Raw genomic sequence first — 27613 nt, 5'->3', positions numbered from 1 at the left:
ATAGACAACTGTATCATCTGCGAATAGCCTTAAAGAGCATCCGACGCTTTCTGCTTGTAGAATCGCTTCGTTGTCCATCTGTATGTTTCTCTGCCCGACTGTTCGAAACCCTTTTTCTCAGGAACGGCTAGACGCGTCATGTTGAAATTCATGTCACATACTGAGGTTCATGGTCTTTTGGCGGTGTAAAGCATTGAAGCTTCTGAGTCAGTGGTTCCCAACCTGGGGTATTTAGCCCCTGAGGAGTAAAATGAAATTTTTTGAGGGGTAAAAACTAAACGATTCGATTCTGTTTCAGTCACGAAACTAAATTATTTTCAAAAGATCTTTTTTATTACCACAACTCTGTAAGACTCCAATACTGATTGTATATGCTATAAATAATTACTTTTTCTCAATTAGTAGCATTAATCCGGTGGAGGTTATAGTTCCTCACATAGTCCACACAGTACACACATATTTTGTGCTTCGTCCCGCCTACTGCAGATGATAAAAGTGAGACATATACGTAAAAATTGCTAAATACGTCAAGAAATTGTCTTCTCCAAGTTATAGGTGGTATCTGCAGTTGTCCAGAAATTGCTACATTACTCGCTTCGAAACAGTTAAATGAATTAATTGACAGGCAGTACACAGTATTATTGCCATTGTTATTTTTATCATTAGACTGGTTAGACAAAAAGCCTTAATAGTCCAGTTGGTGCCATTTCAGAAGTAAAGAGTCTAGCAATCAAATGATTCATAAAGAGTAAGTGTAGTGCACACGTCTGAACTTGTTTGATTTTAAATGGGTTTGCAGTGTGCATGTCAAGGAAGAGCCGCAATGGAGAGGAGTAATGCAGAAGAAGTATGTTCTGCAGTAAGTGTCCACCCTCACTGTGGACAGTTAGCTTTCTTATCTGAGAAGGAGTTGTTGGTTTGGTAGCGCTTGCGATGCATCAAAAATTGCTTCGTCACTCATTCTGACCCCTCCCCCCCTCCCACACACACACACACACGCACACACACTAAATATCATTCATCTTTCACATCTTTGATCATTTTAAAAATAGAAATGTTCCAAGGGAAGTCTTTCATTCTGCAGTTAAATTAGGTTCCAAGGTTGGCTTTAATGTGGGGCAGGGCTAATGAAGTAAGAAAGGTTGGGAACCACTGTTATAAGTCAATCCAATCAAAAGATACGGCCATTTATGTCACATATTTCAATGCTCACAAACTCACTCGTCAAAATCTATAGGGTACTTCCCGTTGGACAAGCATCATGCAATTTGGCAAGAACCAAAGTTTCACAGTAAAACCAAGGGAAAAAATCTGAAAATTCTAAATTTGTAACTACATTACACGAAAACAATTTTTGTTCTTTGTTATGAAACTATCTATCCGTCCGTCTGTCAAGACACCTTCTTCTTAGGAGCGGAAGCACGTATCGAGATGACATTCATGTCACATACTGAGACACACGGTGCCTCGGCGGTATAAAAAATTGAAGCTTCAAACTCAATGGAATCATTAGATTGGCCATTTATGTCACATATTTTGATACTCACGAACTCACTCATCACTCATCAAAATCAACAGTTTACTTCAGTTTGACCAATAATCACGGATTTGACAAAAAGCAAGTTTTCACAGTACCAGTAGAGAAAAAAAACCGAAAACTATTAATCAGAAACTATACCGTATGAAAAAAAAAATGTTTTGGAATCTTTTATCCGATGTTAAATTTGAAATTAACACAGTTAGTAGTTCTGCTTTTAAGCCGACTGGGTCGCAATGGTAAAAATAAAATATCAGGCAAGGAATGACTTTACTGCTCATATGACGCGATTCGGAATTTATTTGTTTTGATATACAACTTGAAACGCCAAAGCTACGTGCAGTAACCGCTCCTGGACATCTGAGGGATAAATTCCGAAATGGGTCATACGGGCAATTGAATCATTCCTTGCCTGATATTTGACTTTTACCATTCTGACCCAGTCAGCCTCAATGGAGAACTGTTGATTATTGTAATAATGATCGCCTGCCTCCCTCATGACTTTGTCACTGTTATATTGTTGAAATTAAAATATTCTCGAAAACCCTTGGCATCCTCGGGACCGATATCTTGTCAGTAACAACATCGATAACAGGCAAAAATTGTCGAGATTCTCGATTCCAGGAATGGAATCGTGGGCTGGAAGTTTAATAGTGGCAACTATTTATTTACAGCTCGTACAAAACAGATACGTGTTTCAAACTTTCACTGGCCTTCAAAGTGGTCATCAGCATTGTGTATAACTCGTTGCCAGCGATGTGGAAGTCATAGGATACTTTTAGCAGTGCAAGTTGTGTTGACTGTTCGAGCGGCGCGGTGTTTTGCTCGACGAATTTGTAGCAGTTCTGAAGCGAATGTCGTGAAGTGTTTCCTTCAGTTTATAAATCGAGTTGAACTCAAGAGGGCTTAAGTCAGGATAGTGCAGTAGGTGGTATAGTGCTTAGCAGCCCCATCAGTCAAACAAATCAGTAACAGTTTGCACTGTACGTGATTGAGCCTTGTCCTGCAAAATGATGGTCAGGTCCTGCAAAAAGTGTCATCACTCCTGTCTCTAAGCTGGTCGTAGGTTGTGTTCCAAAAATGAACAGCATAGAGACTAAATCTATGCCCAATTTATAATTTTGCAGTGAACTTTATTCACATTTAATGTCAGGTGGGAAAGTGTTTGAAAAGTGATACTAAATCTATGTCCAATTCATAATTTTATAGTAAATATTAACAGTAATATTATTGAAACCATTCACTTTGACTGAGCCCTGAAGGCAATAGTGTGTGCCATAACCTGTTGTAATTACGCAAATAGCTTTGTTCTTCTATAACTGTTAGCACTTTTTTTAACGTGAACATATGCAGATGCCAGAGTTCATTGCTCTCTCGTGTGACAAAGTATAGACTGTGTTTGCCCATTGAAGTTACTTATTTTCAGTTTCTTGAACAAGAATGTTACTCATTCCTATGCCTAATTAGGCTGGCGACCGTTTTTATTATCATTTGGACACTGTGGATAGGTAAATTATTGTCTGTTACTGTTTAAATATTTACGTAATTCAGACTTTCACTTCCGATAAGCCACCTCCGTTAGGTACATCACGGTCAACACAACAAAATTCCTCTCAGAGGGTGACACTGCTCTGCTTCTTTATACTGTAATTGCTTTAATAAAAATAATTTCATTATAGGAAATGCCTCCAGCTTTGCGATTATAGTATAACAGTAGCGGACGGTAGTGTTATAACTGGACTTGGATAAGCGTCTCAATGATCCCTGCACACTCTCTAAACGAACCTGTTAAGAAAAGCGCTACCCTTCTCTGGATTTTCTCTATTTCATCTATCAATCCTGGGACATGTACCAGTACAGGTCCCAGACTGACTAGAATTATTCCGGTATTGGTCGAACGAGGTTTTTATAAGCTACTTCTTTTGTGGGTAGACTACACTTACTGAGGATTCTTCCAACGAATCTGTCTGGCACCTGCTTTCCCTACGATTAGTTTTATGTTGTCATTCCACTTCAAACTGTCCTTTACACATATTCTTAGATATTTTATTGATGTGACTGCTTCCAGTGATTGTTCTGCAATCGTAGAATCGTACAGTGATGAATCTTCGTGGACCACCACCGGCTGAACTGCTTCAAGGCCGACGCCATCGGACACTGTTCCACCTGCTCCACCTTCCTCAGCATCCGGCGCCGAAGGAAGGCCGCAAGTATCGCTTCGCGTCGCATGATATTGTCTTTTACAGGGTTTCTAGCGGCAGCAGACGGAGGGCGCCAGACGAGATAGTCCGTCGACTTAGTGCTTGCGCTTCAGGTCCAGATGGCTTGCAGCGCCGAGATCAAAATCAACTTCGCCTCTGTCATGTGCACGATGATCTTGCAGTGTCTCTCCCCCCAGATTCACGGATCCAGAGGACAGCGCGCCCACAGCAGCCGCCAGAGGGTATCATCACTACACCGCGGGACGAGGTGGCTGTGAAGCAATTCCGCCGCCGAGGACCATATTGTTCGCACCCACTCGCAGTGGCGTTAGGAAATAACTTGCCAACGAGGCGTTACAAGCAAACCCTGTTCCTAACGAAGACAGATTTTTTTTTTGCTTGCTTTTGTTGTCTGTTCGTTGCATTTGTGTCTTCCAAAATGCCTACCCCGCGTCTCCCGCCACCTGCTCAGGCGCCACAGGCGCAAGCGTTAGATGCCACACAGCTAATGCAGATATTTCAGTTCCAGACGCAACAGATCTACATGTTACTCAACCCGGTGCCGCAGCTACTGGGCAACGCTGCGAGCCCGACGGAACAAGCACCGCCTACTACAGCTGCTGTATCACCTTTTCGTGAACAAAAAGAGAAATGGCTCGAGTGATTGTCCCAGTTTTAGACCCAAATGGCTCTGAGCGCTATGGGACTCAGTCCCATAGAACTTAGAACTTAAACCTAACTAACCTAAGGACATCACACACATCCATGCCCGAGGCAGGATTGGAACCTGCGACCGTAGCGGTCGCTTGGTTCCTGACTGTAGTGCCTAGAACCGCTCGGCCACACCGTTTGAGAGCCACCTTCTAGCTCACAACGTACCAGGTACTATGAAAAGCCATTATTTCTTATCGACGGTAGGCAGTTCAGTGTTCCGCCTCATCACCAAGTTATTTCCTAACGCCACTGCGAGTGGGCAGGATCCCACACTTTGTGCCTGTTTATGAGCAGTATGTTACATCTGTTTATGTTGAGGGTCAACTGCCAGTTATAGCACAAAGCGTCGATCCTTTGCAGGTCTTCCTGCATTTCGCATTTCTAGAGTTGGGACTTCTCTATATACAACAGCCCCATCGGCAAAAAGCCTCATCAGACTTCCGACGTTATCCACTAGGTGAATAATATACAGAGTGTTTGAGATTCTTTGCATAAAACATCTCCGGGTCACAGATCGCGGCACGGAGAACAACTTTTAGTAGAGATAAAATGTTCACTGACGCTTCCCTGAGACGATAGGGAAACCTGATAGGTCATGAAAGAGGAAGAGAAATACTGAGGTGTGTCACATGAAGGCAATGAACTTATTAAGTGGCGACAAGTTAAAATTTGTGCCGGACGGACACTCGAACCCGGATTTCTCGCCTTACGTGAGCGTCACCTTAACCGTTTCGGCTCTCCGAGCACGGTTTTTGTGCATCTCAAATTCCCGACTTGTAGCACACAACTTCTGTAGCGCCCACTGTCCACCATATTGCTCGCAGCATTTAGCACGCAAGAGGTCGGACCGACGGTACATCCACAGTGAAGATATAACGAAATGCCGTCAATGCGATATATTACTATTATGCAGGGTGTTTGTTTTGACTTGCGTATGGTTTTCTCAAACCACTGTTTCCCATCCGTGATAGATGGCGCTGTAATAGACAAGTATCAACTGTATCTGTTTTGCAAATTAAGACCCGACGCAATTGATACTACATTTCATTTACGATGTAATCGTATACCCTTATGTTCTAACGGTTAACTATTTGCGAAATTTACTTTAGTGTCGTAAATTCGATTGCACAATACACTGTGGTTAGCCGTTTCAGTGTCTGGTTAGCAACGACGTTTAACGTGCTTCACGAACAACGAAATGCATGTAATAGTTTTCTGTTCCCATCGGGATGCTTGATGCCGGTGAGTCCCCTTGCGTCTCACCATTGGAGTGCTTGATTCCGGCGAGTATACATGGCAGGCGCGCGTGTCGCTATCACTTCATGGACATTTTATACCTTTCTACAATGGTTACGGTTGGTATTCCGCCGGTAGCCACATAGCGGCCAGCGCGAGACTTACTGGAAACACACACCGAAATCAGTCACCCTGATGGCGGAGTTCGAGGACGGCCATCGAGATACAGCATTCCGATGGTCTGGGGACTCACTAAAATGAACCACATACGGAACAGAAAACTACGTTATCATCCAACCCATGTTGTTGCCTGTACCGTACAATCACATTTCGAACAGTCAAGTAACATTTGATCCACATCAAACGTTAGAACACAAAGGTTTACATTTGCATCGTCAATGAAATAGACAATCAATTCTTAATTGTAAACGACACGTGTCTTTTTTTAGGGGTAGAATCCGAATACGCAATAAAAATCGGGGGTTCCCATTTCAAAATACAAAGTTGACACCGTCTATGCAGCAGGAGTGATTAGGATGCGGCCAGTTCTAGCATAGACATATGTCCCCTTTACTAATAACTTTTCACCTAGAACATTTTTTTTCGTAAGATGCATCGTTTTCGAGATGTTTACTTGTCTCAAGTTAAAACAAACATCTTCTACGTGTGGTGCTGGTTCTTTTGGGCATGTCAGATAGAACATACCCCACACATGTAACAGAAAAAATAATAGGAGGGACGTGACCTCTTGGTTGTAGTACAGATTTAGGCAGATCTAAATATTCGCCAAAGCAAGCTGGAGTTGGTACACATGGAGGCAGACGTATCAAAACTTCCATAATTTTACGAAGGAAACGTTGTAGTAGTTGCTTGGAATAAATTCAATTTAACTTCTTGCCTGTAACTTTCGAGAAGCTAAAATGAGACACTGCTGCAATTACTTTGGTGCTGTTTCCTTTTTTGTTCACTCTGTATGAGCCAAACTTTGTGCTCTTAGTTCGGACACAGCGCTCCACTTTATGAAGAGGAATGGAACATTTCTAACTCCACTTGTTTCATTTACCTCTCTTTGTCAAATGTGCTGCGCGTAGTTGGCTTCCGTGGTGCATATTTGTATGAAGTGCTGGAAAAGGAACAGCGCGCACAGCTTCTACAGCGTCTCTCACAGCCATTTTAGCCAGTCAGTGTAACGACTAATCTCTACAGTGTTCCAAGTGAGGCGATTTTTTTACAGATGAGCGATAACGATGTACCATTTGCGCAAAATTGACTGCCACGCTATCTGTCCTTTTTTTATTTGTGCAAAGAACGTTTGCTGAAGAGAGGATTAAAATGGTATCAGTGGGAATTTATTCCAATCGACAGCGTCGCGACAAATAGCCTGTTTTTCCAGAATACCATACTGCATCTCGAGAGAAAATGAACAGTGGCGTACTCCCTTCAGCGCTTACACGAGTAGCTACGTACCGTTAGAGCTGTTCGAACTGAAAGAGTGGTAAGTGGGTTATTTCAAGCGACCACATTTTCGCCTGATATGCTGTGAGATCCGCAAATTTGTTTACACGTCATATTTGACATTAACAGAACTTCTTAACACCATATTTAGAAGACGATTGGCACTAGTTATTTCCACGTTGATCAAAGCACTATGGCGTGAAGCATATTAGTTTACAAATGTAAACACCCATAATTTCGTCTTACTTCCCACCAGCAAGCACTGAAAGTACTGTGTTCAATAAAAATAAATGATGCATGGTACCAGCCTATTTCAACTACACTCATGCTCATAAATTAAGGATAATTATGATACATGGTGAAACAACGCTATGGTGGGCGGTTTGCGGGTTTAAATCACCTCGGATTATGACTATGCGGTGCATTTGACCCGCGGTTGTCGCACGGTGGTGCTGGCAGCAGTCCACATACGCAGAGGCGTGTTGGTGCATGTCAGAGTACGGTGCAACGAGTAAGTGTGCAGACGTTTTCAGACGTGCTAATGGTGACTGTATCTTGACCCAAAGAACACATACTGATGACGTTATGAGGGGTAGAATACGAGGACGACTGGAGGCTGGTCAACCACATCAGGTCGTAGCACAGGCCCTCCGTGTACCACAAAGTGTTATCTCAAGATTATGGCATCGATTCCAGCAGTCAGGAAACTTGTCCAGGCGCTACAGTACGGGACGTTCACAGTGTACAACACCACAAGAAGACCGATATCTCACCATCAGTGCCGGAAGACGGCCACGGAGTACTGCAGGTAGCCTTGCTCGGGACCTTACCGCAGCCACTGGAACAGTTGTCTCCAGATACACAGTCTACAAACGAGTGAACAGACATGGTTTATTCGCGCGGAGACCTGCAAGGTGCATTCCACTGACCCCTAGTCACAGGACTGCCCGTAAAGCCTGGTGTCAAGAACACAGTACATTCTCATTGGAACAGTGGTCCCAGGTTATGTTCACTGACGAGTCCAGTTATAGTCTGAACAGTAATTCTCGCCGGATTTTCATCTGGCGTGAACAGGAACAAGATACCAACCACTTAATGCCCTTGAAAGGGACCTGTATGGCGGTCGTGGTTTGATGGTGTGGGGTGGCATTATTATTGGTGCAGGTACACCCCTGCATGTCTTTGACAGAGGAACTGTAATAGGTCAGGTGTATTGGGACGTCATTTTGCACCAGTATGTGCGCCTTTTCAGGGGTGCAGTGGGTCCCACCTTCCTCGTGATGGATGATAACGTACGACCCCACCGAGATGCCATCGTGGAGGAGTACCCTGAAACAGAAGATATCAGGCGAATGGAGTGGTCTGCCTGTACTCCAGACGTAAACCCCATCGAGCACGTCTGGGATGCTCTCGGTCGACGTATCGCTGCACGTCTTCAAACCCCTTGGACACTTCAGGATCTCCGACAGGCACTGGTGCAAGAATGGGAGGCTATACCCCAGCAGCTGCTCGACCACTTGATCCAGAGTATGCCAACCCGTTGTGCGGCCTCTGTGCGTGTGCATGGTGATCATATCCCATACTGATGTCGGGGTACACGCGCAGGGAACAGTGGCGTTTTGTAGCACATGTGATTCGGGACGGTTTTCTCAACTTATCACCAATACCGTGGACTTACAGATCTGTGTCGTGTGTCTTCCCTATGTGCCGTGCTACTAGCGGTAGTTTTGTGTAGTGCCACGTTGTGTGTCACCATATTTTGCAATTATCCTTAATATATGAGCATGAGTGTATTTGGACCTCATGCAACTACAGTATCCTATCCCATTAATGTGACCACCTGTCAAAAGCCTGAATAACCACCTTTTGCAGCGCGGACCGCTGCGAGATGTGCAGGAAGAACGTTATTGAGGCCTGGAAGCTACCGACAGGGATGCGGAGCCATGCCGGCTCCAGTAGCTTGGAAAGCTGCGCTGGGTTTCTCCGTTGGGGATCCACCCCAGCAGCCCGGCAGATGTGGTCCCAAAGATTCCCTACTGGGTTTGCATCCGTGGAGCACGTAAAATCATCCTGTCTTTCGAACCACGCACGTGTTCTGCGATTATGTGAAAGTTTGCATTGTCATGCTGGTAGTTGCCATCGGCGCGAGCAAAAACAGACTGCATGTAGGGATGAACATGATCCCCAACGCATACTCGTGTCGGTGCTTTGTGCCTTTCAGAATGACGAGATCACGCAGGGAATGCCACTAAAACGTTCCCCAGATCACAACGCTCACCCTTCCGGCCTGGACCCGTCTGACGATTGTTCCGGGGCATTTGCTTGCAGACAGATCACGTTGTACATGCCAACGGCCATCTGTCTGGTGGAACATAAAACGTGATTCATCGGAAAAGGCGACCCTTCGCCACTCAGTGGACGTCCACTTGCGGCATCGGTGTACAGATTCCAGCCTTCGTCACCAAACAACAGCCGTCAGCGCGGTGCATGAACCAGGCTGTAATGCATACGTGCATTCCCTTCACGTGTTTAGGCCAAGTATCACGCACATTTATGCAATCGGGAATGCTCAGTAGCAGCCATGCTACATGTACATCTGACAATTATGCGTCAGCAAGGAGCATTAATGATAATATCATAGGAGGCAATGTTGTGCAACCTTAGGAGGGGCAAGATCCGACTATTTGGGAGCAGGATCTCACAATCTGAGACAGTGTTCCGAGACAATGTCCACAAACATCACGTCAGATCCGCCTAGTAACAGCGATATATATATACGGCGAGTCACCGTGATACCGACTAATGTCTCGCTTTGTTCCAGCTGATCTAAAATGGTATAAAGGTAATTTCCCAACTTTGAACATCAATAACCTCTAAACTGTACAAGATAGACAGAAACAAATTACACCACTAAATTCCAGAGCTCAAGCGAGTGTTATTTGATGTGTCATACACCCCCTTCCTATTTAAAAAAATTTACTTGAATCCAAAATGGCGGATTTCAAGATGGCGGACATGAATGACATGCACTCCAAAAGTTGCGGCCCCACGTCAAACCTATGTCGAGTATAGTACAAAACGTTGTTGACATTTAACAATTGGATTCCCGAAACACTCCACTTCGGCAGGATCACGACCTACACGGAACCTGGCGTCTGAGCGCTACCACTGTGCGATGAGGGACTACCGAAGCAGCAAGACACCAGGTTAGTGATACAGAAACCAGAGAAATAAGGCAGAGTCGCTTCCTTCTCGCTACAATGCCACTGAGGGCATTGTAAGGCGCCTGCTGCGGCGGCCAATACGCAGCAATTTTCGCTGAACAGTCGCGAATAGACACTGTTGGAAGCCCCTTGATTCATCTGGGAGATCTGTTGCTCGACGGTTGCGCGTTTATTCGCCCGTACATATCTCCGCTGCCGCCGTTCACACCTGTCATCTGTGGAACGGGGTGCACCGCAGTTGCCTTGGTGACGGTTTTCGATAGAGTTATTTTGCTGTGCACCTTATACTTTAACCACGGCGGTACTAGAACAGCGTACAGACTTAGTCGTTTAGAACATACCTGGCCCGGAAGCCAATGATCATGCTCTTTTCGACTTCAGATACATCGCTCCGTTTTTGCGTTACGACAACGACTGCACTGTTATCCGAAACACTCCGACTCGCTATATATACCATCCATTGCTGGTGCTGCCATCTGCCACGTGTGAGTGGTTTTTTCACGTTGTCGGTGATCACATTAATGTGACTGGACCGTGTATACTGACACGCAGCTACACATTAGGTTTCTTGAGGCTAATTGGACCACATTGCAGATTTTCCCTCAGTAGGAAAACAAGGTGATTACTGCTGTATTGAGTCCGCATAAAAAATTATGTGAGTTCCGAGTAAAAGTTCGCAACATTTATCGCCCGGTAAGTTTACATATATTACACTACTGGCCATTAAAATTGCTACACCACGAAGATGACGTGCTACAGACGCGAAATTTAACCGACAGGAAGAAGATGCTGTGATATGCAAATGATTAGCTTTTCAGAGCATTCACACAAGGTTGGCGCCGGTGGCGACTCCTACAACGTGCTGATATGAGGAAAGTTTGCAACTGATATCTCATCCACAAACAGCAGTTGACCGGCGTTGCCTGGTGAAACGTTGTTGTGATGCCTCGTGTAAGGAGGAGAAATGCGTACCATCACGTTTCCGACTTTGATAAAGGTCGGATTGTAGCCTATCGCGATTGCGGTTTACCGTACGCTGGTCGCGTTGGTCGAGATCCAAAGACTGTTAGCAGAATATGGAATCGGTGGGTTCAGAAGGGTAATACGGAACGCTGTGCTGGATCCCAACGGCCGCGTGTCACTATCAGTCGAGATGACAGGCATCTTATCTGCATGGCTGTAACGGATCGTGCAGCCACGTCTCGATCCCTGAGTCAACAGATGGGGACGTTTGCAAGACAACAACCATCTGCACGAACAGTTCGACGACGTTTGCAGCAGCATGGATTATCAGCTCGGAGACCATGGCTGCGGTTACCCTTGACGCTGCATCACAGACAGGAGCGCCTGCGATCGTGTACTCAACGACGAACCTGGGTGCACGAATGGCAAAACGTCATTTTTTCAGATGAATCGAGGTTCTGTTTATAGCATCGTGATGGTCGCATCCGTGTTTGGCGACATCTCGGTGAACGCATATTGGAAACGTGTATTCGTCATAGCCATACTGGCGTATCACCCGGCGTGATGGTATGGGGTGCCATTGGTTACACGGCTCGGTCACCTCTTGTTCGCATTAACGGCACTTTGGACAGTGGACGTTACATTTCAGATGTGTTACGACCCGTGGCTCTATCCTTCATTGGATCCGTGTGAAACCCTACATTGCAGCAGGATAATGCACGAGCGCATGTTGCAGGTCCTGTACGGGCCTTTCTGGATACAGAAAATGTTCGACTGTTGCCCTGGCCAGCACATTCTCCAGATCTCTCACTAACTGAAGCTGCATGGGCAGCTGCACCTGTACACGCCATCCAAGCTCTGTTTGACTCAGTGCCCGGGCGTATCAAGGTGGTTGTTCTGGGTATTGATTTCTTAGGATCTATGTATCTAAATTGCGTGAAAATGTAATCACATGTCAGTTCTGGTATAATATATTTGTCCAATGAATACCCGTTTATCATCTGAATTTCTTCTTGGTGTAGCAATTTTAATGGCCAGAGTGTACTTAACACTGTTCTGAAAAGCTCCGACGTTACACGAAATTATTTATCGGCTGGCATTACTTAAGGTCAAAGCAATGAACGTAAAGAACGAACAACGTTCATAAAGAAACATCTACGTTTGTAAGTGCGCTGCTTCTGTGTTGGCAGCGCTGTGTAGCGCTTTGCATTGGATCTCTGACTGCGGTTTCTTTGTAAGAGACTCTGTGGCTGGTTGGACGTGTTGTTTGAAGTTAATCGCCAAGTAGTGCTGGGCAGTTGGAAGTTAGTTACCAGCAGTGATGTTGGGCACTTGTAGGTGAACAGCCAGCAGTGATGGATATGGGGAGAGAATAGCCAGAGGTGATGGAGATTACAGGTTTGAAGTATTAGCTCGAGCGGACGATCTGGGCGCGTGTCCGTCATGGAAATGTAATTTGTCGATGATTATATAATCTTTTGGGACTGGATGTCACAGACGTTTATATATTATATGATTTTTGAACTGGTTGCCACATTATTAAGGTAAATACATTGTTTGCCCCGCAACAAAGTCTTTCCTTTGCTTACCATATCCCTATTAGAAGTTACTGCCTTCAGTAGTTAGACTCTTATATTTAGCTGGCAGTATTGGCGCTCGCTGTATTACAGTAGTTCGTGTAATGAAGATTTTTGTGAGGTAAGTGCTTAATGAAATGTATACGTTATTGTTAAGATTCCTTTTTAGTCAGTGCCATTCTCTTTAATTAATTAATTGAAGTCAGGCTGTATTATTATTATTATTATTATTTTGAGCAATCAGATTGCGTTACGCTAGAATATTGTGGGTCAATGTTGACATGATAAGAATAACTAAAGAGATAGTAGGCTCAGTACGTTCAGTTTTACTCAGCTGTTCCAGAATTAAATAACGCAGAAGCTTCAACTTCCTATTTCATTCAGCAATAATACAGACACACTCATTTAAATAAAGAAGTTTCAAGTTGCAAATGTAGTTTACTGAACTGTCAGTCGCATTCAGGAAGTCTTCAAATTGTCCTGTGTTGGCTCTTAGAGGGATGGTGTATTGTATGCCTTTCTGCTCCACAGCGTCCATTCAGAGAGGTATTTAATTTCCATTTATATAGGGCGAGATAAAAAATGTAAGAGAGAGCACAGTGAGAGGACACAGTAGTAGGACAGAACGAATGAGACTGTGGCTGTGAGACAGGAGGCAGTGACAGTTACAGAGAAGTAAACAGGTAAAACAATAAGTTGGGGGAGCTTGTGGGAGTATCAGGCGGGAAGCATGTTAAAAAGAGCGGAAATATGTTCGCGTGCCAAAATTTTTGGGAAGATTTTTAAAGTTGCTGAGGAAGGTAGAACGGGTCAGCTAGTATCCCACTTCTCAGTCAGAGTCCTTTACTTTAAGCAGGAGCATTTTTCCACTGGTTGATAACTGAGCATCTATTATCATCATGTGTGGCGTCCACAAACGCATATTTTCTGAGAAATTGAGGAAACAAACTGTTACGAGTGCCGCTTATGTACACATAAGGTAAACGCTGTTCAAGGACAGCGCCGTTGGTGTAACGAACAAGGCAAGTGGCTGGGGAAGAGAGAACCTGAATTTGATCCCTAGACGCATTCTACATTTCTGTTTCTTTTTCCGTATCGGAATTGGTAGGAATAGGAGGGTTAATAAGGTATGTAAGGTATAACAACAAGATTGGCAAAAAAATTCTCAAATGACTTGAACTAGTAAGGAATGAAAAATTTTAATCCTGGTTGCCTTACCATGGCTCTTTCACTTACTCTCTTGCGAGTTCGTACTTTCCTTCGAAAACAACATGGATGGCACTTGTCATATAAATATTCAAAGTAAATACAGTCGCGGCACCGAGAACATCTAATGAGTCAGTTTCGCGCAATTACATAGTTTCTCCCGAATATCTGTAAGAAAACAGACTTCGTTTACTTTTAAGAATATTTCTGTTTTGGGAATTAATTTTAATGCATCCCATGCATACGATAACATCGCCGGAAAGTTAGTGCTGAATGTTGGCCATGAATTATGCTATGAATCTCTCTTGCATCCACCCGGGTGTGAAATGCCCGCTGCGTCTCCAGAAGCACGCTGCAATTTTGAAACTTCCAATAAAGTTCTGTACTGCGCCTTGCTGTAAACAAACACGGCGCAATCGGTTGTACGTGGTCCGAAGTGACGCATTCACAGGAGTATTAGCCGGGATTGTTTTCATACAACGAGGCTTAAAATTTTAATTCTTTACTAATCCAAGTCGTTTGAGAAATTTGCCTGCATTGTTATTGTTCGTTATTGATTACCTTATATACCCACCTATTCCTACCAATTTCGTTAAGGAAAAACGTAAAAATAATGCAGCTGAGAACTGAACACAGGGTTCCAGCTCCCCAGCTGGATGCTTTCGTCGGTGCACCAACGGCTCTTCGGTCGAACGGCATTTACTTTGTAGGTAATGAGCGTCAGTCATAATAGTTTGCTTTTTGGATTTTAGGAAACTACGCGTTTGCGGCCCCCATACATGATGATGAAAAATGATCAGTTTTCAATTATGTACCGATCCTGTCAACTTTGAGTCGATTACGAGTCATACATTTTAGGGGCGGTTTTCTCAATACTGAGGGTTGGGGGTGGGGGGGAGGGAGGGGGGAGGGAGCTGTTGTGCCGTATGGTATAGGCTTTCATTTTAGGTTGTACACAAGTAATTTGCGAAATATGCGCTTGTGAGCGAAGCTCTAATTCCGCCCATATGAGCGGCTCAGCGAAACCAGGGTGTCGTCTTGCCGCATACGCCTGTTACGCAGGCAACCCCGCTGGCCATGAAGCCAGTGTGCCTGGTATACGAGACGCTTTAAGAGAGTAAAGGTCCATTTAGGCGCAAAATGAAAACCTCTGTGAAAATCCGATGGAACTTTGAACAGATGTGTTGGACAGTGTCTTCAGTGTGCCTGTCGATCGCTTCACGTCGCTCTTGTCAGTTCAGAGTGCAAAGTCCTCACGTAGAAATGCCTAAAGCAGCAGTGTCTCCTGCCAAGTATGTGGATCTGGTGAGAGACTTCCCCTGAAGCTATGCAGCCTACATAACATAAATGTCATTCATTTCTTTCAAATACCACGCACAAGATTTTTATATTCTCTCACTCACTACACGCAAACTCTTAGCTCTAAAAAAAGAGAGAACAGCATATTTTTGTAAGAAATTTAATGTAGCTAAATTTTGTACTGTGATGCGTTTTCGCTAGAGGCTATAGTTCTCGAATATTCAACAAAACAGTACGAAATTTACCTTCAGTCGTGCTTTTCTTGAATAGCTCGAAAACCGAGGCATCCACAGAAAATGTATACTCATACAAAATGTAACTATATTAAATTTCCTACAAAAAGTTCCTGTTCATTTTCTCCCGCTTAGTATATGGATCTGGTGAGAGACGTCGTCTGAAACTATGCAGCCTACATAACATAAATGTCATGCGTTTCTTTCTTCAAGACAATTTTCAGCCGCATTCTGCAGGGGCAATGAAGACGCTCCTGCAGCGTGTTCGGTGGGAAGTCTTTGATCACCCACAATACAGTCCTTAATTGGCTCCCTCCGTTGTTCACCTCTGCTCACATGAATCGCTGGCTACGAAGACAACATTTTGGCATAAATCAACGAAAGGCAGACCAGAGTAGAGAATTGGCGGAAATCACAGGCGGATGCTTTCTGTGACGAGGGTACTGGAAAGTTTGTACAACGCCACGACACATTTCTAAGTCGGAGCAGCAACTATTTCGGGAGGTAGCTGGAAGGCTTGGCTAAATGCTGCGAAAAAAACATTGTTATTTTCACTGTGGTTTTGATTTCGCGAACGATCGGACCCTACTTTCCGAACAGCCCTCGTAGCTATAGCAATTGCAAGGAGTGGAACCCAAGGCTAACTCATCATTAGCCACCAACACTGAGCACTTACTAACTACTACTACTACTACTACTACGTGATCAGGCCCAGTGGACCGCACGCATCTACAAGTTTCCTCCTCCACTGTATTCTGTCCATTGCTGCTATCCGCCATTCGTCCACATCTATTGACATTTGTTTTAAATCTTCATGGAGTCCATCCCTCCAACGCTTCTTGTGTCTCCCTGGCGGTCTCTTTCCTGTAGGTGTGAAATTCACGAGCTTCCGAGGCCATTGGTGATCCTCCATCGGGGCCACATGACCGGCCCACTGCATTCGCTTGGCTTTGAGAGTTCCTGCTATGTTGGGCTGCTGGTATGGTTCCTCAAGCTCTTGGTTGTATCTGATCCTCCATTCCCCTGTATCTGTATCCAGAACCGGACCGAAGATCTTCCGAAGCACTTTTCTCTCAAGATATTCGTTGATCTAGATAGAGACGTCTTGTTGATGTCAGTAAAATGACAGGATTGAAAGGAAAAAAAAAGATGCATATTTACAAATGGATTGTGTGGTGTTGCAGGCAACCTACCATCTTACACGTAAGAGGGTGACTGAAAAGTTCTTGCCCCACTAATGAAATACTTGTCATAACCGAATGTTAGTAATGCTTTACAGCAACATAATGGTGCACTCAACTTCCATACTAAGTCATGACTAGCTTCACTCTAACATGTTTCAGTATGTCGAGTCGACGAGTGGGAAGCGACCGCAGCGTCGCCATTGTCAGACTCGTCATGCTAGCGAAACTATCGTGAGATGAAGGGAATCTGCTATAGCACTGATGTAGGAGTGGCGCCTTCATATCTCGTGCATGCAGCCCTCAACATTAGACTCTTACTCGTTCCATTTCTGATCTCCATGTTCGATTGAGGTAATGAGATCATGGAGGCTACAGCACATTAGTGATGTGCAGATACTCTACCTGAAACAGCCTTCTCTATACATTTGCACGCTGGAACGGTACAAGACTAACCAAGGAGACTATATTTGCTAATAGCTCATTTCATTGGTGCACATTATTTGGTGTCCAATGCAGACATGTTGCTACAATTATTTAAAACTATTTCTATGTACCTTTTTCTTCCAATAGATTTATATGTAGTCTTTGCTGTATGAAAAGGCAGTTGAAACTGAAGAGTAGATTGTTGTTGGGAGTCATAGCTGCCTATCTCACGATACATAGAACATGGACATTTGAGAGAGTATGCTTGAATTTTGTGCACCACTGTATTTCAAGTACGGAGATTGGTGATCGTCACTTTGAACAATTGCTGTGAGCTTAACTCTTACCGTCAGCTTAAATTTGTGCTGTAAGGTGTAAGTGGCTTACGCCAAAAATCGATGTGTTCATTTCTGACTGTTGGTTCCTTATCTCAAAGTACTCAGTTGAGGCTTCTCTACTGTTTGTATAACTTTGACCGCGTCATGTTATTGTATACGAGGGTGGCTGAGAAGTTATCAGCCCACCCAATAAAGGTCGTCAGTAGTCCAAATATTTATGGATATTTTTCAATGTAGTCCACTTCCAGGGCCACACACTTTTTCCACCGGTGCTGCAGGCCTGCTATAACTCTTTGCAGAACGTTTCTTCGTGCATGACGTCATCATCTGATCGAAAATTGGTTCCAGATAGATGTTTCTTGAGGTCAGGTAAGATACGAAAGTCAGAGGCAGCCAAATTAGGTGAATAAGGTAGGTGCCAAAGCAGTTCGAAGACGCAGGACTCGATGGCAGACATCGTAATGACGGATGTACGCATGGATGCATTGGTCTTGATAAAAGAACATTCATTTTCTCAACATTCCGACGCGTTTTAATTTAATGACCCTCCAAAGCGCTAGTTTCCGGTCTTTAACTGTAAGGTGCACCTTGTACATATGTAATGCCCCGCTTTTAGTGGTGAACGCTTGCTTCATCGATTGTCACAAAACGTTTGAGAATATTACAGGATCTGCCTCAAAGAGCGTCAAATTTTCAGTGAACATGACGTGTATCTCACGTTTGTTTTCTGCTGTCAACTTTCTTGGGATTCATCCATATGTGACCTTGTGCATGTCAAGTAGAAGTCTTATGATATGTCCAAAGCGTTCCTGCGATATTGCCACTCTATCAGCAGTGGAGCGTTCTGTCACACGCCGTTCTGTGACATTGATGGCCTGGATCGCATTGACGTTTCCCTCCATACTGGCCGTTTCCGATCTTTCACTGTAAGGTGCATCTTGTACAGAGGTGCTACCCCGTTTGAATTCCGCCACTTTTTCATTATGAAATAGGAAGTGGAATGCTTCCCTAATGTTTGCTTCCATTGTGTCATTATGGATTTCCTGTGCACTCACGCACTTTTTCAGCAGGTACTGGATAACTGCACACTTGTTCTCTTTATCCATTTTTCAAAACGTGTGCACCTTGGACATTTCAGGCTCCAATATGTGAAACAAAAAAATATATATATTAGCGAAAAATTTGGTCAATAACTTAGCAAAGGAATGCACTATTAGTTCCTAAACTAACATTCGGTTAGGGCAAGTATTAGTGGGACAAGAAGTTTTCAGTCACCCTCTAATGTGTAAGATGCTAGGTTGCCTGCAACACCATACAAAGCAGTTGTAAATATGCTTCTTTTTTCTTTTTAATCCTGTCATTTTAGTGTCGTCAACAACACGTCTCTATCTAGATCAACGAATATCTTTATACGAGCCGGCTGGGGTGGCCGTGCGGTTCTAGGCGCTACAGTCTGGAACCGGGCGACCGCTACGGTCGCAGGTTCGAATCCTGCCTCGGGCATGGATGTGTGTGATGTCCTTAGGTTAGTTAGGTTTAATTACGAGGGCTATTCCGAAAGTAAGGTCCGATCGGTCACGAAATGGAAACGACTATGAAAATCCGATAAAGCTTTGCACAGATGTGTTGGGTAGTGTCTCTAGTATAACCCCAGTTAGCATCACGTCGCTCTTCTCATTTCTGAGCTCGCAGTGAGTGCGTAAAGATGTCTAGAAAATAGTGTCTGCCGCCAAGTACGGGGGCCTGGTGAGAAATTTCCCCTGAAGCTATGCAGCTAACATTACATAACTGTCGTGCTGTTTCGTCTTCAAGACAATTCTCAGCCGCATTCTGCAGGGGCAATGAAGATGCTCCTGCATCGTTTTCAAATGGAAATGTGAGATTACCCACACTACAGCCCGTAATTGTCTCCCTCTGAGTTTCAGCTCAGGTCACATGAACCGCTGGTTATGAAGACAACATTTCGGCACAAGACAACGAGCCGTAGGCCAGCGTAGAGAATTGGCGGAGAGCACTGGCGGCTGCCTTCTATAGCGAGGGTATGGGAAAGTTGGTACAACGCTACGATACACGTCTAAGTCGGGTCGGCGACTATGGAGATAAGTAGCTGCAAGGTGTATCTAACTGTTGCAAATAAAACATTTTTGATTTTTACCGTGGTTTCCATTTCGCGACCTATCGGACCTTACTTTCGGAATAGCCCTCGTAGTTCTAAGTTCTAGGCGACTGATGACCTCAGAAGTTAAGTCGCATAGTGCTCAGAGCCATCTTTATACGTAAGTGCTCAGTGTTGGTGGCTACTGATGAGTTAGCCGCCTGTGCTTTCCGCCAACTCTCTACACTGGTCTGCCTTTCATTGTTTTGTGCCAAAATGTTGTTTTCGTAGCCAGCGGTTCATGTGAGCAGAGGTGAACAACGGAGGGAGCCAATTAAGGACTGTATTGTGGGTGATCAAAGACTTCCCACCGTCACGCTACAGGAGCGTCTTCATTGCCCCTGCAGAACGCGGCTGAAAATTGTCTTGAAGAAAGAAACGCATGAAATTTTTGTTATGTAGGCTGTATAGCTTCAGGCGAAGTATCTCACCAGATCCACGTACTTGGCGAGAGAAAATCAACAGGACCTTTTTGTAGGAAAAGCTAATCATTTGCATATCACAGCATCCTCTTCCTGTCGGTTTCATTTTGCATCCGTAGCACGTCATCTTCGTGGTGTAACAATTTTAATGGCCAGTAGTGTATTTTCTCTGAGGCATTGGAAAGAGCCTACGAAGAGAGCTTCATCAGCATATAACGTGTGTAACTGAATCAAATAATGACAGGGTAACAGCTGTGAAAACCACCGTCCTGCCATTAGGAGAGGAGCCCTCAAAAACATCTGTGCTACTGTACCACATGCAAGTGATCACGTAAATAGAATAGAGTCCATATTTTTACCTGAGCTCATGACGCTCACCAAATTGTGGTGTGCAAAAGTCACCACAGAACTGAAAGTCGAAGGAAGGAGTTGCTCCATAACCAGGGAAGTGCACGGCCAGCAGGAGCTCCAAAAGCACTTATCAGTGAAGAAAATGCTCTTAACAGGTAAAAGTGAAGCCAAAGCCCTAAAACCTGGACTGTGGAGTAATGGAAGAAAGTCACTTGCACGGATGAGTCTTGTTTCACAAATTCCTGCCCGAATTTACGTGCCAAGAAAGAAGCATCATGAGTTTCGGTGATGATTTGCACAGCCATGTCATGGTATTCCATGGGCCTCGTGGTTACTCTGCAAGGTCGCCTTACTTCGTAGGATTATGTGGTCATTTTCGCTGATCGGATCCCTCCAATGCTAAAATATTTGTTCCCTAATGCTGATGCTGTCTTCCAAGACGCCAGGGCCCTTGCTCATGCAGCTCGCATCGATCACGACTGATTTTATGAGCACGAGGATGAACCGTCGCATCTGACCTGGCTTAATCTCAGTACTGTTCAGCCTTCGTAGGCTGCTTTGGAGAGAAGGGTGCCTGCGTGATCGCTGTCCACGTCCATCATAGTTACCTGAGCTTGTTACTATTTTGCAAGATGAGTGACATACGATTACCTTGAGAACAGTACAGTAACTGTATCTATCCGTTCTAATACAAGTAGAAGTCGTTTTCAATGCCAAAGGGTTTTAAGATGGTAATGTGTTGTCTTCTTGGTTGTTCCATATTTTTGTTCACAGCCCCTGTACATAATCTGCGAGTCACCGTATAGTCAATGGTGGAGTGTGCCTTATGCCATTATTAGTCATTTCCTTTCCCGATCCTCCCGACAGTCGTTTTTCCCTCCCTCTCTTGGACGAGGGGAAAAAAGTTTCTACACTACTGGCCATTAACACTGCTACACCACGAAGATGACGTGCTACAGAGGCGAAATTTACCGACAGAAAGAAGATGCTGTGATATGCAAATGATTAACTTTTCAGAGCATTCACACAAGGTTGGCGCCGGAAGTGACACCTACAACGTGCTGACATGAGGAAAGTTTCCAACCGATTTCTCATACACAAACAGCAGTTGACCGGCGTTGCCTGGTGAAACGTTGTTGTGATGCCTCGTGTAAGGAGGAGAAATGCGTACCATCACGTTTCCGACCTTGATAAAGGTCGGATTGTAGGCTATCGCGATTGCGGTTTATCGTATCGCGACATTGCTGCTCGCGTTGGTCGAGATCCAATGACTGTTAGCAGAATTTGGAATTGGTGTGTTCAGGAGGGTAATACGGAACGCTGTGCTGGATCCCAACGGCCTCGTATCACTAGCAGTCGAGATGACAGACGTCTTATCTGCATGGCTGTAACTGATCGTGCAGCCACGTCTCGATCCCTGAGTCAACAGATGGGGACGTTTGCAAGACAACAAACATCGGTACGAATAGATCGACGACGTTAGCAGCAGCATGGACTATCATCTCGGAGACCATGGCTGCGATTACCCTTGAGCTGCATCACAGACAGGAGCGCCTGCGATGGTGTGCTCAACGACGAACCTGGTTGCACGAATGGCGAAACGTCATTTTTTCGGATGAATCCAGGTTCTGTTTACAGCATCATGATGGTCGCATCCGTGTTTGGCGACATCGCGGTGAACGCACATTGGAAGCGTGTATTCGTCATCGCCATACTGGCGTATCACCCGGCGTGATGGTATGGGATGCCATTGGTTACACGTATCGGTCACCTCTTGTTCGCATTGACGGCACTTTGAACAGTGGACGTTACATTTCAGATTTGTTACGACCCGTGGCTCTACTCTTCATTCGATCCCTGTGAAACCCTACATTTCAGCAGGATAATGCACGACCGCATGATGCGGGTCCTGTACGGGCCTTTCTGGATACAGAAAATGTCGACTGCTGCCCTGGCCAACACATTCTCCAGATCTCTCATCAATTGAAAACGTCTGGTTAATGGTGGCCGAGCAACTGGCTCGTCACAATACGCCAGTCACTACTCTTGATGAACTGTGGTATCGTGTTGAAGCTGCATGGGCAGCTGTACCCGTACACTTCATCCAAGCTCTGTTTGACTCAATGCTCACGCGGATCAAGGTTGTTATTACGGCCAGAGGTGGTTGTTCTGGGTACTGATTTCTCAGGATCTATGCACCCAAATTGCGTGAAAATGTAATTAAACGTCAGTTCTAGTATAATATATTTGTCGAATGAATACCCGTTTATCATCTGCATTTGTTCTTGGTGTAGCAATTTTAATGGTCAGTAGTGTATATAACCCCGTACGAGCCCTAATCATGTCTTCGTGGTTCTTACGCCATGTGTACGTTGGCGGCAGTAGAATCGTTCTGCAGTCAGCTCCAAGTGCCTCTTCTCTAAATTTTATCGCTGGGCGGAGTGGCTGCGCGGTCAAAGGCGCCATGTCACGAATCGTGTGGCCTCTCCCGCCGGAGGTTCGAGTCCTCCCTCGGGCATTGGTGTGTGTGTTGTCCCTAGCGTAAGTTAGGTTACGTTACTTTAAGTAGTGTGTAAGTCTAGGGACCGATGACCTCAGCATTTTGGTTCCTTAGGAATTCACACACATTTGAACACACGCACATTTAATTTTTCTCAATAACGTCGCCTTTGCTCCACTGATTCCCATTTGAGTTCCCAAAGCATCTCCTACCGCTAACAAATTTAGCAGCATGCCTCTGAATTACTTCGACGTCTTCCTTTGATCCAAGCTCGTGTGGATCCCAAACACCCGAGCAGTACTCAAAAACAGTTAGCACGAATGTTATACACACGTCTCCCTTATAGATGAGCTACACTTTTCTAAAATTCTTCCACTAAACCGAAGTCGACCATTCGGCTTCCCTACAGCTGACCTTACGTGCACGTTCCATTTCATATCGCCTTGTTACATTACGTCTAGGTATTTAATTAACGGCCGCGGTGGCCGAGTGGTTCTAGTCGCTTCAAAAAAATGGTTCAAATGGCTCTGAGCACTATGGGACTTAACTGATGTGGTCATCAGTCCCCTAGAACTTAGAACTACTTAAACCTAACTAACCTAAGGACATCACACACACCCATGCCCGTGGCAGGATTCGAACCTGCGACCGTAGCGGTTGCGAGGTTCCAGACTGTAGCGCCTAGAGCCGCTCGGGCACTCCGGCTGGCCTAGGCGCTTCAGTGCGGAACCGCACGACTGCTACGGTCGCAGGTTCGAATCCTGCCTCGAGCATGGATGTGTGTGATGTCCTTAGGTTAGTTAGGTTTAAGTAGTTCTAAGTGCTAGGGGACTGATGACCTCAGATGTTAAGTTCCATACTGCTCAGAGCCATTTGAACCATTTATTTAATTGACGAGACTGTCTCATGCAGCATAGTACTAATATCGTATTCGAAAATAAAGGTTTCTTTTTCCTAATCATTTGCATTAAGTTACATTTTTCTACGGTTAGAGCGAGCTGCAATTTATGATACTAAATAGAAATTCTAAGTGATCCTATATCCTTCTACAGTCACTCAACGATGGTATTTTCTTGCACACTACAGCGGCATCAGCAAACAGCCGCAGGCAACTGCTCATCCTTTCCTCAGATCATTTATGTATACTGAGGACAAGAGAGGTTGTATCACACTAATTAAGAGGTCTTTGAGATAGAAATGTGGAACTTATTCCGTGTGCTTGGATGGGAACCTATTCCATATGCTAGGACCTTCGATAACAATCTGAAGCGGGGCGCCGCATCAAACGCTTTCCGGAAGTCTAGGAATATGGAATCTGCCTGATGTCCTTCATCCGAGGTTCGTAGGCTACCACCTGATAAAAGGGCATCGTGAGTTTCGCCCGAGCGTTGCTTTCTAAATCCGTGCTCTCCACTCGGCTACGGGTCGGTACACAGTTTTAACCTGTAAAGGAGTTTCCGTAGAGCATACCCTCCGCTGCAGAGTGAAAGATTCATTACGTTTGGACCAAAGCCTGACAGTTGTCCGCGCTAACGGGATTTTCTTTTCAGTAAGGCAGCAAAGTATTCTGACTGGGCAGCGCAGCTCCCCGGTGGGAACTGCACAGACAAGCAACTCGGTGAATGCCGTTAGGTACTTATCTTGTGACAGAGAGCTGCTCGCTGCTAAAAGTCTGCGAAGTCGGAATGCGCAGTGTGCTAGAAATGGCGAGTCCGTCTGCAACTCGTTAATGCGGCCAGGCCAGGGGACTTGGTGGGAAAGATAAATCTCCCCTGAAAGGCGTGAGGCAATTCCAGGGCAGATCGCGATAAGCCGGCTGCTCACTTTAACCGACCTTTCGCCCTTGACGACACCGCTCGAAAATTACCCGCAATTTCAGACCACTGCTGCGTGCATTTCGGTCGGTCGCCCATCAACTTCTTTCTCTCTCTCCATGCCCTCACCCCCTCCTCTTCAGCCCCTCCCTCCTCCTCCTCCTCATTTACTTTCCGCTAGAGGTGAAACTTTAAAAGGAAAATCTCATTCCGCACTTTTTCTTCTTTTCGTCTCTCTCTCGAGACGTAGTTATCGTCTAGGCAACCAGATGCGGAGGCCCCGGCTTTTGATGCTTCGGCAAGTTTGCTGCTAGGCGGTTTCCATCGTTATTCTCGACCCCTCTTTTCCTCCATACTCTTGACAGATCGTTTGCCCACGGCGTAGTAAGTGGATCAAGAATTCATACGCGTCACATCCGTTACATTGCAAAGCACACTTCTCAATTTTTTTATTGGAAAAGGGAGATCGTTTCCTCATCCGCAGACTGAGTACCCGCCCTTCAGAGCCCTGGTGGTGCTCTTACGCTGAGCTGATCGCACTATGAGCTCTTGACTCAGAAACCTGAAAGACTTACTTCGGATTTCTCCATGGAGGTATAATAAAAGGAAATGGCGTTACAGACTTAATACTGCACTTTTCTTTGAAGGCGGTGCCGCCGTGTTACATTAGCCAAAACATTAGCAGGCAACTGTTTACGTTTGCTTCTTGTTCTTAATTTCTGCCGTGTGCAAGCTACAGTTGTTTCAAATAGTAGATGTTAAAATGCTTTCGTGGCTAACACAGTATCTGGAAGGCATTTTCAGACGTTTCTCTGTTCTTAAATGCACATTTTATGCAGTAATACGACACCTTCGGTAACGTCAACGTAACTTTTTTCTTGTTATATGTTTCGAATAACCAAGAAGAGAAATATGTGAAGAAGAGAAATATGCGATGCGAAAAGGCAGTTTTCCTAATTCAGAATTTTCTTTAGTATGGAATGACGAAACTGATGTTCAATCAATTTCCTCTTCCGGAAAATGCTATATTTTCCTTCTCACAGCGTGCACGAAATGAGCTTCTCGAGTTGGGCTGATAGGAAATTTTATATCAAACGACAGAAATAAAATCACTACAGGAAAATTAAACAACACAACCCAAATTCATGTACATCTAAACCACCATTATTCTTTAGAATTGAAGTGTTGATTCCAAAAAGGGAGCAGTAAGAACAATATGCGGTGTTCACTCCTGGACGTCATGTAGGTACCTTTTCAAGGAGGTAGACATTTTAATTGCCAGCGGCCTTGCCGCAGTGGTAACACCGGTTCGCATCAGATCATCGAAGTTAAGCGCTGTCGGGCTGGGCCAGCACTTGGATGGGTGACCATTCGGTCTGCCGAGCGCTGTTGGCAAGTGGGGTGCACTCAGCCCTTATGAAGCAAACTCCGGAGCTACTTGATTGAGAAGTAGCGGCTCTGGTCTTGTAAACTGACATACGGCCGGGAGAGCGGTGTGCCGACCATAAGCTCCTCCATACACGCATCCAGTACCGCCTTTGGGCTAAGGATGACACGGCGACCGGTCGGCACTCTTGGGCCTTCCAAGGCCTGTTCGGAAGGAGTTTAGTTTTTTTTTAAAGTTTAGTTTACACATTTTAATTGAGACGCCACAATAGATATAGCAGCTAATGAAATTCGTCATAAGTAATCTATTACAATTAGAGAAGAACACTGATGTGTGTGCCAACATAACTAGAGCGAAAAAGACCTTTATTACCAATTATTAAAGCTGTCAGTCGTAAAGGAGTTCAGTAAGATGCAACAAAAATTTCTGATAATTTGTACAATGCCTTCAAATGTCTGACAGGAATACAAGTTTTAAATCTAACTGGGAGTCATTTCTCCTGGAGAACTCCTTCTATTGCACCGAGGAATTTCTGTTTAACTAGTAGGACTAAAAAATTATGTGTTCATTAATGTTGACACTAATCGTGTATATATATCCTGGGTAGCTCAGATGGTAGAGCACTTGCCCGCGAAAGGCAAAGGGAACCGAGTTCGAGTCTCGTTCAGCATACAATTTTAATCTGCCAGGAAGTTTCACATTAGCGCACACTCCGCTGCAGAGTGAAAATCTAATTCTGGACTTTATATGTGTTCAAATAGTTCAAATGGCTCTGAGCACTATGGGACTTAACATCTGAGGTCATCAGTCCCCTAGAACTTAGAACTACTTAAACCTAACTAACCTAAGGACATCACACATATCCATACCCGAGACTTTTGCACAGGGAGCAGTGTAATACGCTGACTGGCACTTCTTGGTACGTTTATTCTCAAAATTTCAACAATAAACCTGTACGTTATACCCATCTCGTTGCTTGTCTCATCTGTGACTGGTGTTTGATGAGCAACTAGGTCACGGTCTCGGGCTTACAAGGCGACTCCGTAACGAAACGCGCCATTCTGAGCTTTGTAATTACTTGTACCAATCATCTTATTGCTGTTTCACGCCGAGTCGTAGTACACACATCAACTACGTTTTAACAACAGGAATACTATCTTTCATCATCTAAATAAAGCCTGAAATGCCACAGCGATTTTGCTCGTTGTCCAGTAGTCATAATAACAGGCTAATCTCTCGAATTTGCTCATTATCATTTGCCGTAACTACAGATTGTCCTACCGACGTGTAAATAATTATAAATGCGGCCCTGTAATGGTTATGCTGTCCGAGCGACCGAGAGAGAGAGAGAGAGAGAGACGGTTATTCGGGCGCTAGGGGTGAATGAAATGGCG

At 44.7% G+C, this 27613-nt stretch overlaps 1 protein-coding gene and 1 pseudogene across 1 annotated transcript in view; one reads left to right on the top strand and one right to left on the bottom strand.

Moving 5' to 3' along the window:
* Window positions 1-27613, bottom strand: part of LOC126199616 (synaptotagmin-11) — a 181757-nt gene that overhangs the window by 98446 nt on the left and 55698 nt on the right. The gene's annotated exons all lie outside the window — the stretch shown is intronic.
* LOC126199900 (5S ribosomal RNA) lies at window positions 26110-26227 on the top strand (annotated as a pseudogene).

This window comes from Schistocerca nitens, chromosome 8 (assembly GCF_023898315.1).
Source record: "Schistocerca nitens isolate TAMUIC-IGC-003100 chromosome 8, iqSchNite1.1, whole genome shotgun sequence".
Classification (NCBI taxonomy): domain Eukaryota; kingdom Metazoa; phylum Arthropoda; class Insecta; order Orthoptera; family Acrididae; genus Schistocerca; species Schistocerca nitens.
Note: the sequence above shows the minus strand (reverse complement) of the source record. Positions and strands in the feature narration are given on the sequence as shown.